The 19,729-nt window shown below is 25.9% G+C and overlaps 1 long non-coding RNA gene across 1 annotated transcript; it reads right to left on the bottom strand.

The window, feature by feature from the left end:
* Window positions 1-11,447: 11,447 nt before the first annotated feature.
* LOC149056143 (uncharacterized) lies at window positions 11,448-19,036 on the bottom strand. The gene is made up of 4 exons (XR_016191294.1): window positions 18,822-19,036; window positions 17,744-17,839; window positions 14,617-14,716; window positions 11,448-11,564 (listed from the first exon to the last, which is right to left on the bottom strand). It is a non-coding gene; the product is annotated as an uncharacterized LOC149056143 (long non-coding RNA).
* Window positions 19,037-19,729: the final 693 nt, after the last annotated feature.

The following is a 19,729-nucleotide window of genomic DNA, read 5'->3' on the forward strand; positions in this document are numbered from 1 at the left end:
AAAAAATTATAGTCTTAGAATACACTATAAATACTGCAATATGTATTCTCAAGAAAAACAAAAGAAGGATAATTAAATCACGATAAAATTATGATTTTCAGTTGAACATGGTTAAAAAAGTTTAAAAATTGTGGCAAGTGGCTTATAAAGTTTAAAAGTTGTCTACACAAAAATAAAATAAAGCTATAATTTGAAAATAAAATTGGAAAGGGGGTATTGGCGTCCGCAGGCAAATGATGTTTAAGGATCAAAAAAGATTTTTGGAAAAAATTATGGTTTTTCAATACACAATGAAGACTGCACTATGTATTCTCAAAAAGAATGAATGAAGGATAAATAAATCATGATAAAATTATGTTTTTTAGTTGAACATGGTTAAAAAAGTTTAAAAATTGTGGCAAGTGGCTTTTAAAGTTTAAAAGTTGTCTACACAAAATGAAAATAAAGCTATATTTTGAAAATAAAAATGGAAAGGGGGTATTTCCGCCCGCAGGCAAATTATTTTTAAGGATCAAAAAAAGAAATTTAGAAAAAATTATTTTCTTAGAATACACAATGAAGACTGCACTATGTTATCTCAAGAAAAACAAAAGAAGGATAATTAAATCATGATAAAATTATATTTTATACTGGGAAGTTGTTATTAAAGTTTAATAATTGTGTACACAAAAATAAATTAGTGCTATATTTTGAAAATAAAAATGGAAAGGGGTATTGGAGCCCGCAGGCAAATTATTTTTAAGGATCAAAAAAGAAATTTGGAAAAAATTATAGTCTTAGAATACACTATAAATAATGCAATATGTATTCTAAAGAAAAACAAAAGAAGGATAATTAAATCATGATAAAATTATGATTTTTAGTTGAACATGGTTAAAAAAGTTTAAAAATTGTGGCAAGTGGCTTATAAAGTTTAAAAGTTGTCTACACAAAATTAAAATAAAGCTATATTTTGAAAATAAAAATGGAAAGGGGGTATTGGCGCCCACTGGCAAATGAGTTTTAAGGATCAAAAAAAAAAATGTATTAGAGTCTTGGAATACACAATGAAGACTGCACTATGTATTCTCAAGAAAAATAAATGAAGGATAATTAAATTTTTATAATATTATGTTTTATAATAGCAAGTGGCTAATAAAGTTTAAAAATTGTGTCCACAAAAATAAACTATAGTTATATTTTGAAAATAAAAATGGAAAGGGGGTATTGGCGCCCACAAGCAAATTATTTTTAAGGATCAAAAAAGAAATTTGGAAAAAATTATGGTCTTGGAAAACACAATAAAGACTGCTCTATGTTATCTCATGAAAAACAAAAGAAGGATAATTAAATCATGATAAAATTATATTTTATACTGGGAAGTTGTTATTAAAGTTTAATAATTGTGTACACAAAAATAAATTAGTGCTATATTTTGAAAATAAAAATGGAAAGGGGGTATTGGCGCCCGCAGGCAAATAATTTTTAAGGATCAAAAAAGAAATTTGGCAAAAATTATAGTTTTGGAATACACAATCAAGACTGCACTATGTTATCTCAAGAAAAACAAAAGAAGGATAATTAAATCATGATAAAATTTTATTTTATACTGGGAAGTTGCTATTAAAGTTTAATAATTGTGTACACAAAAATAAATTAGTGCTATATTTTGAAAATAAAAATGGAAAAGGGGTATTGGAGCCCGCAGGCAAATTATTTTTAAGGATCAAAAAAGAAATTTGGAAAAAATTATATTCTTAGAATACACTCTAAATAATGCAATATGTATTCTAAAGAAAAACAAAAGAAGGATAATTAAATCATGATAAAATTATGATTTTTAGTTGAACATGGTTAAAAAAGTTTAAAAATTTTGGCAAGTGGCTTATAAAGTTTAAAAGTTGTCTACACAAAAATAAAATTAAGAAATAATTTGAAAATAAAAATGAAAAGGGGGTATTGGCGTCCGCAGGCAAATGATGTTTAAGGATCAAAAAAGATTTTTGGAAAAAATTATGGTTTTTCAATACACAATGAAGACTGCACTATGTATTCTCAAAAAGAATGTATGAAGGATAAATAAATCATGATAAAATTATGTTTTTTAGTTGAACATGGTTAAAAAAGTTTAAAAATTGTGGCAAGTGGCTTATAAAGTTTAAAAGTTGTCTACACAAAAATAAAATAAAGCTGTAATTTGAAAATAAAAATGGAAAAGGGGTATTGGAGCCCGCAGGCAAATTATTTTTAAGGATCAAAAAAGAAATTTGGAAAAAATTATAGTCTTAGAATACACAATGAAGACTTCACTATGCATTTTCAAGAAAAATGAATGAAGGATAATTAAATCATGATAAAACTATGATTTTCAGTTGAACATGGTTAAAAAAGTTTAAAAATTGTGGCAAGTGGCTTATAAAGTTTAAAAGTTGTCTACACAAAAATAAAATAAAGCTATAATTTGAAAATAAAATTGGAAAGGGGGTATTGGCGTCCGCAGGCAAATGATGTTTAAGGATCAAAAAAAGAAATTTAGAAAAAATTATTTTCTTAGAAAACACTATAAATACTGCAATAAGTACTCTCAAGAAAAATAAATGAAGCATAATAGCACTATGATAAAATTATGTTATTTAGTGGCAAGTGGCTTATGTAGTTTAAAAGTTGTCTACACAAAATTAAAATAATGCTATATTTTGAAAATAAAAATGGAAAGGGGGTATTTGCGCCCGCAGGCAAATTATTTTTAAGGATCAAAAAAAGAAATTTAGAAAAAATTATTTTCTTAGAATACACAATGAAGACTGCACTATGTTATCTCAAGAAAAACAAAAGAAGGATAATTAAATCATGATAAAATTATATTTTATACTGGGAAGTTGCTATTAAAGTTTAATAATTGTGTACACAAAATTAAAATAATGCTATATTTTGAAAATAAAAATGGAAAGGGGGTATTTACGCCCGCAGGCAAATTATTTTTAAGGATCAAAAAAGAAATTTAGAAAAAATTATTTTCTTAGAATACACAATGAAGACTTCACTATTCATTTTCAAGAAAAATAAATTAAATAAAAAATGAAGGATAATTAAATCATGATAAAATTATGTTTTATATCGTCAAGTGGCTTGTTAAGTTTAAAAATTGTGTCCACAAAAATAAACTAGAGCTAAATTTTGAAAATAAAAATGGGAAGGTGGTATTGGCGCCCGCAGGCAAATGATTTTTAACGATCAAAAAAGAAATTTGGAAAAAATTATAGTCTTAGAATACACTATAAATACTGCAATATGTATTCTCAAGAAAAACAAAAGAAGGATAATTAAATCACGATAAAATTATGATTTTCAGTTGAACATGGTTAAAAAAGTTTAAAAATTGTGGCAAGTGGCTTATAAAGTTTAAAAGTTGTCTACACAAAAATAAAATAAAGCTATAATTTGAAAATAAAATTGGAAAGGGGGTATTGGCGTCCGCAGGCAAATGATGTTTAAGGATCAAAAAAGATTTTTGGAAAAAATTATGGTTTTTCAATACACAATGAAGACTGCACTATGTATTCTCAAAAAGAATGAATGAAGGATAAATAAATCATGATAAAATTATGTTTTTTAGTTGAACATGGTTAAAAAAGTTTAAAAATTGTGGCAAGTGGCTTTTAAAGTTTAAAAGTTGTCTACACAAAATGAAAATAAAGCTATATTTTGAAAATAAAAATGGAAAGGGGGTATTTCCGCCCGCAGGCAAATTATTTTTAAGGATCAAAAAAAGAAATTTAGAAAAAATTATTTTCTTAGAATACACAATGAAGACTGCACTATGTTATCTCAAGAAAAACAAAAGAAGGATAATTAAATCATGATAAAATTATATTTTATACTGGGAAGTTGTTATTAAAGTTTAATAATTGTGTACACAAAAATAAATTAGTGCTATATTTTGAAAATAAAAATGGAAAGGGGTATTGGAGCCCGCAGGCAAATTATTTTTAAGGATCAAAAAAGAAATTTGGAAAAAATTATAGTCTTAGAATACACTATAAATAATGCAATATGTATTCTAAAGAAAAACAAAAGAAGGATAATTAAATCATGATAAAATTATGATTTTTAGTTGAACATGGTTAAAAAAGTTTAAAAATTGTGGCAAGTGGCTTATAAAGTTTAAAAGTTGTCTACACAAAATTAAAATAAAGCTATATTTTGAAAATAAAAATGGAAAGGGGGTATTGGCGCCCACTGGCAAATGAGTTTTAAGGATCAAAAAAAAAAATGTATTAGAGTCTTGGAATACACAATGAAGACTGCACTATGTATTCTCAAGAAAAATAAATGAAGGATAATTAAATTTTTATAATATTATGTTTTATAATAGCAAGTGGCTAATAAAGTTTAAAAATTGTGTCCACAAAAATAAACTATAGTTATATTTTGAAAATAAAAATGGAAAGGGGGTATTGGCGCCCACAAGCAAATTATTTTTAAGGATCAAAAAAGAAATTTGGAAAAAATTATGGTCTTGGAAAACACAATAAAGACTGCTCTATGTTATCTCATGAAAAACAAAAGAAGGATAATTAAATCATGATAAAATTATGTTTTTTAGTGGCAAGTGGTTTATAAAGTTTGAAAATTGTGAACACAAAAATAAACTAGTTTTTTATATAGTTTGTTGAACTAATTATGATCAGAGGACGCATTAATTAGTGTGATTGACATTAGTTCATATGAAATACTGGTATAACACTACTACTCGTATGGCTTCAAATCCGTGATCCAAATTATGTCAATATTAATCAGGTATATATAATATTTTAAGTTTTAAGTATTCATTATAAAAGCTAAAAAAAAACTATGTATAATTAACTAATATATAAGTATAATATTATATGTTAGTATAAATGTATTATTAATATTTTCCTCCTTAATTTTTAAATATTTTTCATTGTTATGTTGACAATTTCGAATACCTTGTTAGTTAGTAAGAAAAGATCTATGCAAAAGTCACGACCAGTGATGATAGTCATCTATCATCACTTGAGCTCTACTTACCATTGTCGATAGGTACCTAACCTAAACTAACCTTCTGATGACTTATGTAGGTAACCATCTACTTGTCCGCGGGGAAGGCAATGCCGTAGCCAGGGTTAGGATTTGAGGAGGGAATAAGTGTATACAGTACTATACACCCAATACCACTCGGGAAGGCTGACTACGACACTGGGTTTAATAAGTATCAATCTAAATGATCGTAGAAATTGTTTGGGTACTTGGGTAACGCGTGACAAACGGATGGTTAACTAGGACAATTTGAATAAAAAGATCCTTAGTTGATTTCCGATATTAGTGTTTACTTATCAAGTTGTTCTATTGATTGTTAACCTCTTAGAAATAGCTCTTATTATTAAGATGTTGAGCCTCTTAAAATATTTTTCTCCCTACTAGATTTTGAGGACTTCGGTGCAACTGCTTCTTAGATAATATATTACCTATGGATAGAGCCACGCCCATTTTTTTATGTATATAACTTTAAGCACATATTTATATGACGACGAGTGTCTGTCTGCGATGAGTGCATAAATGAGTATACGTGAGGGGAACTGTTGTTAACACATCCATAGTACATTCTATCAAGTCTTAATCAAAACTTGTCATCTTAACTCGCAAGTATGATTGGATTTAAATTGTACAAGTAATAACTTATAATTATTAAAGATTTATGAGTTTGTATTGTCTCCGACTTACAAAAGTCCTGTTGAAGAGAATGAGAGTGCGACATCCTTATTAAAGCAAAACAACTTTTGTAATATTATTAGGTACATAATTGGTGTATATCTAAATTATTTTCCCTTCCAACACACTAAAATTATAGTTATCATGCTTTTTTGGGCCCAAAAACGTCGGGTGGTACCATAATGGTAATTTTATTTTTATTTTTATATGGTAACTAATTAAAAGGACCCTAGACACCAAAAATTGAATTATTACGATTTTGAATATTTTTTAAATGAAACGATCAAAAAAAATGTTTACACAATCTTTTCTACAATAAAATATTATTATTTATTATTTCAACATAACATTTTGCTGTGTGATTGGTAATCTTTACATTACAGTGTCTGTACATTTTTTGTAACAAAGATCAAGTGTCCAGAAGAAAATTTAACCATCTAAAATATCTCAAATTACATACTTATTGTTAATTATTATTATTAAAAAGTTATAGTATGAAGTATAATATCTTATTTAGACTTAAACAATGTACAATTGGTTTCTTATTATTTTTATTATTACATAATATACGTTTTTTTTTTCAAACAAATCCTTCAGCAATTATATATCCATATTGCGTGTGTTTGTTTAGAAACACGTGAGTATGTGGGGTAAGGATTCGTCACTAAGAACCCAGGTGGTCACCCATCCAGGAGCTAGTGACGCCAGGCGATGTTTGACCACGGCAAACCACCGCGCCACACCATACCCCAAAATACAGTATACGACTAGTGTGCAGTGCATATACCAGGCCAGAGGCAATTTTTTTGTTTTCAAGATATCAACTGCATAACCTGATTTTACTGTTTGGTTTTAAACACATGTAAATAATACGAGGATTCGTCACTAAGAACCCAGGTGGTTGCCCATCCGGGAGCTAGCGACGACAGTCGATGTGTTGACCTTTAGGTCAAAATTTACTTTTTTAACATATAGAAACCATATCTATTATATGAGATAATTATTACTTGTACGTCTATTTTTCAGTTCAAGAATGTTTTTTTATTTTTATAGCTAATAATAACAACAACACGTATCTCACTTAAAATATTGAATACCTAGGTAATAAAATATACATACGTTAACAACAAAAAAATTTTTTTTTTCTAAAATCTTAAATTTTAAAATTCCATTAGACTAGTCGAAAAAGTATACGATTAACACTAGTATAGATTCCAACACTCAACTAAAATAATACTGTAAAAATGATTGTATTTCTCAGAAAAATTACTTATCACCAGATCTTATTTCTTCTTTCCATCATTAGAGATTTGGATTAATTTTAAAAAAAAAACTAGTAATATAAGTTGCTTTCAATTTCATAATGAAATTCTTTTAACTCTTAACCCCCTTCAAAAGTTGTTTTTCTTTTATCTGGACAAATTACTATTACAAATTTTTATTTTAAAACATTTTATGTTTTTTAGAGCAAAGACTTTTTATGCATTTTATATATTTTTTCTTTTTTGTAAGTTTTATTGTATGCTTATTTCTAGGTTAGTAGTAGTAATTCTAAATGTTTTAAGTGCATATTTTGATAGTTTATTGAAAATCAAGCACTTAGGTAAATATTTTTATGTATCAAAATATAATTATATTAAATATGAAAGAAAAATGAAATTTTTACTAGCACTTTAATTTTTTTTTTTTTTAATATATACAATATATCATGTGTTTCAAAAAACAGGGTACACTTTATTGCTCAATGCTCATTAACCTGTAAATATCTTTAATTCTGTTTGTTGGGCATTAAACTAGACAAATCAATCATAAAATCCTATATGACTTAAAATTCTTATATGTCATATATTTCTTCATTATTTTTAAATGGAAATCCCTATTTTAAATATCGTTTTTGTATATCATGAAATTCTCATACAAGAAATGGCTATATCAAATAAAATTAAAATTATAGTCAAAGCGTTGAATTATAATAAATAAAATAATATAATCCAAAGAAGAATAATACATTTTTTATAAAAGAATTAAACACACAGTCGTTAAGATTCAAATAAAATTAAGATTATAGTCCAAACGATGACTAATAATAAATAAAACATAATCCATAGCAGATTATCGGAAATATAATTCATAGCCGACTTTTAACAAATAATTCTGATTTAAATACAAAAGAAAAAAAGAAATGTCCAGAGATAACAACAACGATCAAATAACTGGAACAAACAACAAAGTTTACCTAACATAAGTGTTCATAATCATGGACAAAATGAATTTTTCAATAATATCAAACAAATGTTTCTTTTTCAAAAATAATATTGAACTATAAGAATTTCACCTTTGATATATCACATAAAAATGGTAAAGAAAACAGAGTATCAGACGGGCTATAATACAATAACATTATATGCAAACGATAAAAACATTGGATTCGACAAATCACTTAATTAGGTACGAATGTACGACATACAATTAATAATTATAGCATTTTTTTTTCCTAATGCATGATTTTGAACCTTATTTTCTAATAGATATTATACTAATACCAGAAAAAGCATGCCTTTCAACATATAAAAATTATTAAAGGATCTAAACGAAATAAGGAATGAAATTCCACATATATTAAAAAAATGGCACAAATTAAACGAAAAAATTATTTAGACAAAAGTCACGGAATAGTAAGCTTTAGTCCAGGTGACCAAAAATTAATAAAAATTCCATTTTCACAAATAGGCAAAACGCCTAAATTAGCACAAAAATACAGAGGCCAATTTAAAGTAATTTAAAAATAATAAATAAATATCAGAATTAAATTATAAAGTAAAATTAATCTACGATAAAAAACTAACTGAAAACATCATTCATGTTAGAAGAATAAAATCATATTATTACAAGTTAACCATACAACAAAAATACAAATTTAACATAATAACCAATTAAAATGTCATCATTTACAGATTTCTACAAGACTATAGGTACCTAAAAATAATACTAATAATCTAATTACAAATCAATGTCCAAAAACAATAAAATAAAAACAAAAATTTTTAATTTATAAAAATAAATAAATGTAAGCTACAAGAAATTAAATGGATTATCCATTCAGATTCCAGATCATAATAATTATGAAATCCTTATACAAGGAAGGGCTCATCTGATCATACTAAACCACCACAAAAACAAAATTCTAATATTCAATAATTTACCAAATGAATAATGTCATTAAATACTATTGCCACAATCAAGCAAATATTCCAAAAGTCTAAAGAAAAAGACAACAAAACATCAAATAAGAATAATACATTAGAGATTCTAATATCCAATCTCATACATATTAAGTAGGTACTTCATAAAAGACATTCGATATTCTACTACCTACATACCTAAAAGTTATCAAGAGAAGACATTTCTACGATAAATAATTATGCCAGGAAACGTTAGATGCTAACTTCCTACTATACCAAACTTTTGATTGGAGTATCAAAATATTAGCAAAACATTTTACTAATCTAACACAATGTCTCATGAATAAACAACATAACAACATATTAAAAAAAAAAATAATACTCATGGGAAACAAAAAGTAGAAGTCTGCGCCAATCACAAAAACAACAAAACCAAGTTGTATGGATACCACTAAAATATTTGAGTTAAAAGAATTTTAAGTCATATAGGAATTTATGATTGATTACAGGGTATAATTAAAGGGTAATGAGTGATAAAGTGTACCTACCCTGTTTTGTGGGACACACGGTATACATACATATATAAACATATGATAAAATGCATAAAATATTTAATTAAGTAATTTTTATAGTGTAATAAAAGAATGTAAATTTTTTTAAGGCATATTTAACTGCATATATTTGATGAATTATTTGTAAGTACATAAAAGTCCTAGCTCTACAGTTATTAATTATAACTTTTACTTCCAATCATGCCTACTTTCAAATTTACTTTTTTAATTACAATCATAGTACAATCTTGTAAAGTAATATTAAACAAAAGTATTCAAATATTTTATTTTGAAATTGAAGTCCTAAGATGAATATTTTGAGAATGAGAATTTATAATGTTTAAATTTTTTTACTTATCAAGCCACAACTCTAATACTTTTTTTTATTGAGCATTACAATACTTTTCATAATAAGACTATTAACTATAATATGTTTAATGAAATTTTAAATTTGTATATAAAAATAAAATTTGTTATTTTAAAGATAATATTCATATTTTGATTGGTGTGATATTTTAACAAAATATGTAATGACAAAGTAATACTTTTTACAAGACTTATAATAATGTAAACAATCAACAATCAAGAGCTTTTTGACTTGATAACACTTAAGAGGATGTCAGTGCATTTTTTTTCTCTCTGACCCACGCACAACATAGCAAATATTACGTACACTATAATCATAATAATTTCTAAAATTAGAGTGAAATGGCCTCTTTTAAAATTTTAAGTTACTTATGATTAATACCTAGAGCATCTTATAGGCTATATTTGAAGCGAGTTATAAATACTTTAAAATACTCAAAACTCACTTAATAATAATTTAAGTATAATAAGCCTATGATATGCCCTAGATAAAAATCTAACCATTCATTTTTCTCTAATTTTAGAAATTATTAAGATTATTGTGTACATAAAATTTGATATATTGCGCATGAGTCGGAGAAAAAAAACTCCACTGACATCCTCTTAATCGGCCTAACCAACCTTCTCTTTTTATTCTATCCCATAAGTCGAAGGTTGTAAACCTTACCTAACCTGGTAGTACCACTCAAAGGGTCGAGTGACCTTTGCAATTTAAGATCCTTTCCTACATATTCAGAATTGTTAACATAACTATTCTACCTAACTATCTCCCTTCCCCCCCTAATCTAATCCTCTCTCTCTGCCACTACCCCTCTTTCTTCTTATCCCTATCACGCCCTCCCCTTCACCTATCTCACTGTCTCTCACAACCTCTCACAATTCTCTCTCGCTTTTTGTTCTGTTCCCCCACCTAACCTTATCATCTCCCTTTGACACTACCTCTCTCTCACCCTATCATTTTCACACCATCCCCCTCACCTATCTCTCTCACACTCACTGGTCTGACATTCCCCCTCTACCCGTTTTTCTCACACTTGCACCCCCTCATTCACTTTATCTTCTTATCCTTCATCCTATCTGCCTCTCTCACTCCATCTCACACTATCCTTCTCTCGCTCTCTCTCTACAAGTCACTATAGTACCTACCTTACATAACCTAACCTAATCTAACCTTACCTCACACTATCTATCTCTCTTACTATCCCTCCTTTTCTTTCTCACCCTTTTTCTCTCGATTTTTCTTCTGCTTCTCTACCATCTATCTACACTACTTCTCACAATCTCTCTCTCTCTCATTCTCTCTCTCTCTCTTTCTCTCTATCTCTCCACCCTATCTCTTTATCCTTTTCTGCCCCCACTCTCACACTCCCAGTCCCTATAGTACCTACAGGTCATCGTACCTGATAATTGGTGAAAATATTTAAATATCATTGAGGAAATTATTAAAAAAAAAAAATTTTAAATATTATACCTGACCAATTTCCTAATTTTTATCATGATTTTATTGATAACTTGAATAGTGTTATACCGGTGATTACAAAACGAATAATTTAAAATTGAAAGTAATCTATCTCCTGATCAATTAATAAATTAATAAAATAAAAATAAACCTACTGAAAAATAGAAAATCACTTACCTAATATCTGAATCTACTATAAAACTTCATCTTTGAAACATTGTTAATATATTTCAAAAAAGGCTTCACAACGAATATGATATTTAGTTGGCAAATCTTCACTGACGAATACCATCTCTGAAATTTCAATAAAATATTCAACAATATTTTCTGACCTATTCATTTTAGATTCTGAACGAAGTGATGAATGTATTGATTTTACAATGATGTGGTTTTTTTTTTTGTGTGTCTGTACATCATAACTAGTCGAAATAATGCTTCAACTTCAAACGTTGGGGGTGGTTTCCGATATAAAAGAGAATATCGTTGGTGCATTATAGAGGTCAAAAGTAAAAATTTTCCAATCGAGAGAAACAAAAAAAAAAATGACAGAAAAACGGATTTTTACGCAAAAGCAGTTTTCGACCAAATCGATTTTTTTATATGATTGTAATTCAAAAACCAATCACTGTAAATACTTGAAATTTTCACCAAATGTTTATGTTAGTGTAATCTATATACAGTTTAGTTTTAGAGTTATTTATGGACCACTGAAAAAAATTTTGTGTTTATAACTAAGGATTAAAAATACAACACTAAGTTTTCTATACGTTTTCCTTCAAGTAGCTATAGAGAAAACTTGAAGCATCATTATAGGAAAAATTTTAAGTGCGTTTTAATTTTAAATTTGTATGAAATAGCGGAACGACAACGATTTATCCTCAGACGATTTTAAATATTTGTTATCATTCAAAAAATATAAGTCGTAGATACTTGAAAATTTTACCAGTTAATTAAATTGGCATTTTCTTTACACGATTCAATTTTCAAAATATTTTGAGATATTTATATTCAATTTTACTGAAAATTTTTTTTTTGAAGTGTTGATAAAATTATTTTGGCCCCATCAAAATACTTGAAATTTTAATATAAAGTTTCTCATAGGTTATTCTTATAGTGATTAAAAAATTATAAGAATACCAAGTCACAATTTTTTTTTTATTAGCATTTGAAGTTCAAATATTGACAAAAATTCGTCTTGACCATGAATATTTATTTTTTTGTGTCTGTCATCACGTTTTGGGGCAGTAAAAGTGCTTCGATTTTTGACTTCAGTACGTTATTCGATCAGAAAGTGAATCTAGTCGGTACTTTGGTGGTCATAAGTATTCATAATATTTTTTTAAACAAACTAAAAATTAAGGGAAAAACGGGAAATTTTACGCACAATCAGTTTTCGACAAAATCGATTTTGATTTTTGATGTATCTTTAAAACAAATGACCATTGATACATGAAATTTTCACCGAATGTTTATATAAATATATTCTAATCACTTTAAAATTTTCAAAAATGTTTGACTTAAGTTGAACTATTCTTAGGTATATGCAATTTTTGATCATTATTAGTTTTTCTTAAAATTAATATCGATAAAAATTTATTTTTTGGTTAGAAAATCTTGAAAGTTTAATACAAGGTTCTTAGCATATTTTTAAAATAGCAGTTGAAAAATAAAAATAAATTCATAGTCACAATTTTTTTTATAAGCATTAAAATTTTGAATTTTTACAAAATACGTAAAAATCACAAAAATTCGCAAGTTGTTTTAAGCTAGATGTTCATAAAAATTTTCTGTTTAAACCTAAGATTTGAAAATTTAATACAAGATAATTCCTTATAAGATATCTAAGATTATAAAATTTAATATATTAAATTTATATTATATATATATTATATATATTAATTAATTTAATTTAATACTAAGTTTTTTTTCAAATAGCTATTGAAAAAATTTGATGCGTCATTATATGAAAAATGTTCTGAGCGTTTGAGTTTTAAATTTTTATGAAATCGCGTAATGATAACGATTTATCCTCAAACCAGGTATATGTATATCTATGTTAATACAAGGTATTATGAATTATGATAACTACATGCAATGTTTTTGGAAAAATTGATTAACCATTCCTTATGCAAAATGCGTCTTAATTGAAAAATAAAATATTTGTTTCAAAATAGAATATTTGATAATATTTAAATATAATATATCCTAAACTGACAAATCATCTTCGTTTAGAATCGTTTTTCGTATACAATGATACATATCATTGCATTCAAATTTAACCTACACTTGTCAGAGGTCCACCCCACCCCCTTACCTATACAGCAGAGCGACATCCACTTACCCACTTTTTATTCATTATTACAGATAAAATATAGTTAAACAATCCGTATATTGTTATTATGTTTTGTTGTTTTGATCATTTTATTCAAGAACTTATTCATTTGATATGGCTATAAAAACATTATACCTACTGTATGGCTACTACGCTACTAAAACTCTAGTACTGATTCATTTTTATTTTAATAATTTTTTATACAAACTTTAATTATTATTGCGTGTTTTAGTTTGTTTATTTATTTTATTTCAAGAATTCATGAATATTATAATTGTTATTCTATAATAATTTTTGAAAGATTGAGTTTTATAAAATGAATAAAAATTCGATTGCAATAAATTAGTTTGTTTATTTACCTAACCTTACGTAACTTCATAATAAATAATGACTGTACAATTTTGAAGAAAATAATAACTCCTGTGTGTATGTAATAGGTAGATACACTATTTTAACAGATATTTATTATATGCATGATAACTAAGTTATAATACATTTTTCATAACCGCTTAGTTCACCAGTCAGTGATCAATTATATTAGTCTTTAGGTCGTAGGGCTTTATAGGTGTACCTACAATGTAATAACTTAATAAGTACCTATGATATTAGATATAAGATAAAGAATAAAGATTATAAATAACTATAAATATCTATAATATACATAATTTATCGAAATAAAATATATTTTATTCTAAATTCCTGACTTCTAACGTTGGATTTGGAACAAATTACCATTTACGAATTTAAATTGATCCCTATGAGTTTTGGATACTGAAGTTATCAGTTAAAACGTATATTACAATTAACTAACTACAGGTTTTACGTTTGGCAACCTGAAAAACGACGCAGCGCGTTTATATTATTCGATCTCGCGTATTTTTTAATTTCGCGCTTAGAAATAAAATATGCGTCAACGATACTTGGAACTTGGGAATATATTTTTCGTGACGTTAAATAGTTATTTAAAGTCTAACATAAGATTCAAGCCTCAAGAGAATATGAAAATAAACTTACCTCAAACATCGACTCTTTTTCGGGGTTTTGGTGAAATCCGAGACGTGTATGGGTACACTCCGATACCGACGTAAGAACGCGTCAGATACTTAATTAAAATCTGAAAATATTATTAATTATGAAATTAAAATTATACGGAATTCAGAATATTTTTAGTTCATGTTTGCTCTAGTGCTCATTGAAATTATAATTTTAGAATCTTTAATGGACTGCCACTTTTGATTCTGAAAAGACAATTGCCACAGATTATATTATGTTACGCTAATAGGATAAATCCAAAGATATGTAATATTTCAATAAAACTTCTATTACCAAGGAGGTTCGCGTTTATGAATAACGTACGTTTAAATAATTAAATGTGATACAACAATAACCAAAAAATATTTGTAATTTTAATTTTAAATTGAAATTATAATATAATATATTATTTTTCTTAGCCTATTTTTGTTTGATTATTGATTACGACCATGCTTCTTTTATGCATTACAGGTATTATATATCTAAAATAATCCGATTAATGTTTAATTTTTATCTTCCCTACCTAGTTATAATGTGTTAATTTATTTATTTTTTAATATTTTATTCAAGATCTTATTATTTCTTCACTAGTTCACTAACCACAACGAGTTATCTACTAAAACTCGGATACCTACCGGTTCGTTTTTATTTTAATAACGTAAAGATTAATTATAATTACTTGTATTAATGTTTATTTATTTTACTTCAATAATTTTTAAAAATATTATTCCAATTTATTATTTATTAATTTTTGATATATTGTGTTTTTTTTTAGAAAATAAATAATAAATGCAATTTTAATAAATTATTGAATTAGGTACCTACGTAAAATATAAAATAACCTATTCATGAAAAAAACCTAGACATAATTAATTTTTTAAGAAAAACAAAATTGTTCAATCTTATATAAAAAAAAAATGTTTTATCCTAATTAAATAACTTACTATTGTATCAGTACCTACATATTATATTATATCATTATTGTAAATAAGCGTAACTAATGGCCTTTGTTGTCGATGTGAATAAAAAAAAATATATATAAAATTGTTTACCTATAAATCTGTAAAAATTTAATTTAATTTTAAACGGTTTAACTTTTAAGCAATATGAATTAAAAATATAATGTATAAATAGGTAATAATATATTTATCTATGTCAGTTGTTGGCTTATTGTATATATTTTGTATAATACCCTAATAAATACCGAATGCAATTCATTATATTAATCATTTTCTGATAATATCTAATGTACAAAACCTTATCAACCATAAATTTTAATTTAATTGTGTTATTGTTCTATGAAAATATTAACAGCTATTAAAAATGCAGAATTTAATATTTAAAATAAAGTAATATTGGATGGTTAAATACTACACCTTCAGTGATAAGTACATGAATATGAGAACAGTAAGTAGGTACTTAGCAGCTACACAGTTGCAATTTTTTACAAGCTATATTAGTATAATATTTTTTCAGACGATTTATCATTGAAAACCACACATTCAAACAAATTAAATGAAAAATCACAAAATTTCATTGAGCTATTAGGTTTCAATGGAAACTTATAAAGTGTGATTAAATAACTGACTCTAATAATAAATAATAATTTTATGTTGATCTCAATGATCTTGTGTTTATATGAACTTTATGTTACAACACAGTTTTTATTCTGTTTACAGATTTAGATAATGAAGATTTTGATGATAGTATTAAAGACAAGGACTGGAAGGAAAATAAAAGCTCAGGAACATCATAAGAAAGGTCTAAAATCAGAATTTGATGACATTTTAACTAGAACAAGGTGTCATAGTAAAGATTTTTGTAACAACTTTAATAAAAATACTATCGGACAAATGGTTTTATAGAGAGATATCAAATTAATTAAAGTTAAAAATGAATTCCCTGATAAATTGTTATTACAACAATTTAAACAACTTATGGGCAAGCAAATTATCAAGAAATTATAGTTTTAAATAAAAATAAAATTATCAAACATACATTACATATGAAATTTGCATTTATTGAAAAGCCTGGAATCTTACAAATGAAAAATATTTAATTTTATCGCGCAAAGCAAAACTTATTCCAGATACTTATTATCATTTTTATAAAAACTTAAAAATATCTGAAATTGATTATACATATAACAAATACCTACTAATAAAATAATAATAATAATAATAATAATAATAAAAAAATGAAGATGGTGATTAATTTATATAATAGAATTAGACTTATTATTTATTTATTTTCAAAGCCATAGGTAGCATAATATTATTAAACATAAGGCCATGATAATTATAATGAGTAACTTTTTTTTACATTGTATTTCAAACAAGTATTACCTATATTATTAAAATAATAATAAATTATTCAAATTCGTACATAATGTTATAGTCTTGTACTCTTGTTATTCAAAAGCATTTGATAATTTTATAGTCATTATCAGTTTAGAATATATTTATTTTTTAATTTGTCATATTATTTGTTACTTTAATAGTTAAAAATAAGCTTATTGACTTAAAGACAAGTAGTATTTTATTTTTTATTTAGTGTTTTATAGTAAATTATTTTTAAAGATATTGATTACATACCTACAACTATTAAATGATTAATTTTCATCCTTATATATATTACATGTACAATTATAAATTATAACACAACAATAATTTTAATCAAATTTCAAAAAAACTAATGGTTAATAATATTTTATTATTCATTAATAATTTAAAGTTCAATACTGATATAATTGGATATATGACACAAAAATAAACATAGCTTAAATTCAATACTGCCATATTTTGGTATGTCTGAAAATCAATTTCTGTATGCAATACAGCCACATATCAAAATATGACAGTCTTGCATTTACTTAAAAAATTGTAAAAGGCCATAATAAGTCTGACTTTTTGGGTTCAAGGGAATATTTTATTATATTTGAAAAAGTCACAATATAAAGTATGTTTAAAGTGCCTATTGTAGTTTTTAGTTTCAAATGCACAGGTGAAGAACTCTTTGCAAACATCACCATTGTAAAAGTATACGAACGTGTACCTCAATTCTTTTATAATATTAAGCCGCAAAAGAATTGGTATTAAAACAAACTTACCTTAAATATCAATTATTTTTGGCTTTGTTAGAGTCCGCGACGTGTATGCACTCCGACGCTGAAATGGAAACGCATCAGATGCTGCTGAATTGAAGTCTATAAATAATGTGATTTATGAAAAAAAAGATTCAACGGAAATCAGGATGTTTTTCGTTCATATCTATTTTGTCATGTTTGCTATCTAATTAAAATGTTAGAATCTTTAATAGACTGCGTCCTCCGCAACGACTTTGACAATCGCCATGGATTATATTGTACTAAATCAATAAGAGAAATCCATAGATACCTAGATATATATTATAATACTACTTTTGTATCAACGATGCCCTTGTATACAATCTGTTCATTGCAGGGCATCGGGCAATAATGAAATGAGATAACTATACCGAAATAATGGGTAACTTTAAACTAAAATTATGTATAACAAAATAAAGCAGGTAACTATACCTTGGTATGATTTTAATTATTTTTTTTAAATTTATTTATTTGATTATCGATTAAGAATATTTAAGATGGTGTTTAAATGTTAGAAGCACATGCATATTTTTACTAAAATATATTGAATATATGAACTATTAAATAAATGTAATTACTGCTTTTTAAAGTTAAAATTAAGTTATACAGTGTACACATTAATTTTCCGTACCGACCATATCGGGCGAAAGCTAGTTTGTAAAATTCCAAGGCAAAAGTTTTCTCCGAATAAGAAACTAATAATTAATTACAAATTTGTTATTTATTATAATTAATTAATTATCTACGGCAAAAGCCACCAATATGCCAACCATGTGCCACCACAATCTCACTAAACACATCTTCGTAGCATAATAATATTGTTAATTATGACAATTATAATAAGTAGGGCTAGGGTTTTAAAGCAAATACTTCTTTTTTCATATACCTAGGTAGGAGATAGAAATTTAATTTTTATATATATAAATTAGACTCACTCTATTCTTATTCCAAATAAACCAATTTATTTTAGCTTTTTTTATTGTTTCTTTCAGTTATTTTAGATGTCGAATTTGTATATTATGTTTATTACTTATAACTTAAAAATTATAATATAGGTACCTACTATTGTGTTGAACATTTCCTATGTCGTACGTGTGTAAGACGGAGAAAACACATTCGGGTTAGACGTCCTTTTAATAATAAAACTATAGGTATACTATAGGTACCTATATAGCCATATATAAGTAGGTACTCACTATGACACTACTCACTACTCAAATATTATAATTATATTTATATTGTATTTTTCTATAAACACTTAAATAGTTTATTATTGTAATAATATTGTCCTTCTAGCGGTTATAACACGATTGCGAACGTTTTACCTTTTTTATAACACGATTGCGAACGAATGTCACTTATCGGATGAATTTGTTTTTTTAGCCGAAAACCAAACGATTGCGAACGTTTTTTTAGGCTACGTTGCCAACTTTATATTTCAAAATATATATATTATATATAAATAATACAATGTGACGTTATAACTACGTTACAAACTAAAATACTTAATTTTTTAAAATCAATTAATCTAATAGACCAAATATAATGTTAATGTAATGTAAATATAATTATAATTATGTAACAAACGTATCTACAAAAAAAAAAAAAAAAACTGTAACTAATGGCCTATGAAGCCGGGTTGTAAAAAAAAACTAAAATACAGTTATACAAAATAATAGGTCATGTTAAAAACGGCGATTGATTAAAAAAAATTCGATATTAATACTAATAATACTGTTCAATAATGTTTAAGAAGTTACAAGCAAATAAATACACAAATAAATTTAAAAAAATTAAAATAGTTGTTCTGTATTTTTTTTTTTTATTTAAATTGTTTAATGTTAATTTAATTCTAGATTTATCTTTTTTGGCCATAGGATTATGTACTTTATTTTTAATAGAATTTATTATTGTCAAAGTGTGATCCACGACTTACCCGCCTTTTTTTTTTCTCGATTTTTTTGAAAACCG

The sequence above is a fragment of the Diuraphis noxia genome, unplaced genomic scaffold (genome assembly GCF_037042655.1).
Source record: "Diuraphis noxia isolate RWA-SAM2 unplaced genomic scaffold, SU_Dnox_SAM2 contig0004, whole genome shotgun sequence".
NCBI classification, from domain to species: Eukaryota; Metazoa; Arthropoda; class Insecta; order Hemiptera; family Aphididae; genus Diuraphis; species Diuraphis noxia.